The 573-nt window shown below is 42.8% G+C and overlaps 1 pseudogene; it reads left to right on the top strand.

The window, feature by feature from the left end:
* The first annotated feature begins 50 nt into the window (after positions 1-50).
* Positions 51-169, top strand: LOC111738604 (annotated as a pseudogene).
* The last annotated feature ends 404 nt before the right edge of the window (positions 170-573 follow it).

The following is a 573-nucleotide window of genomic DNA, read 5'->3' as shown; positions in this document are numbered from 1 at the left end:
CCAGTTGGAAGAACTCAGAAAGGTTCTTCTTCTAAAACAACACCAGTTAAGTCTATGGCCATGACACCCTGAACAAGCCTGATCCCGTCTGATCTCGAAAGCTAAGCAGGGTCAGGCCTGGTTAGTACTTGGATGGGAGACCACCTAGGAAGACCAGGTGCTGTAGGCGTAAAAAATAAAATAAGGAATTGTAAACTGACAAGGTCCTTACAATCTGTGAGGTAAACCAAGGGTTGACTCGTCTAAAAAAAAAAAAAAATACATACATACATACATACATAAAAATAAAACAACACCATTTAAGACCTTGGCAATGGAGCCCCACTGCTTAATGCTAATTTCTGTCCTGCTGCTTGTTCCGTTCATTTCCTTGAGTGAACAACTTAATCTCCCTGTGCCTCAGTTTCCCCATCTGCACAATGGGATCAGCATGAGCACCTATTTCAGTGTGGACTGCACGAGTTGCTAATAAGCACAGGACATAAGGGAGGTCTTGTCACGCTGAAAGCACCACAGGAGACAAAACATTATAATGATCATCCCTACTCATTGCCAATCGCATCCGACTTTTTA

This window comes from Pteropus vampyrus, unplaced genomic scaffold, assembly GCF_000151845.1.
Source record: "Pteropus vampyrus isolate Shadow unplaced genomic scaffold, Pvam_2.0 Scaffold40, whole genome shotgun sequence".
NCBI classification, from domain to species: domain Eukaryota; kingdom Metazoa; phylum Chordata; class Mammalia; order Chiroptera; family Pteropodidae; genus Pteropus; species Pteropus vampyrus.
The sequence above is the reverse complement of the archived record's forward strand: the minus strand, read 5'-3'. Positions and strand labels throughout refer to the sequence as shown.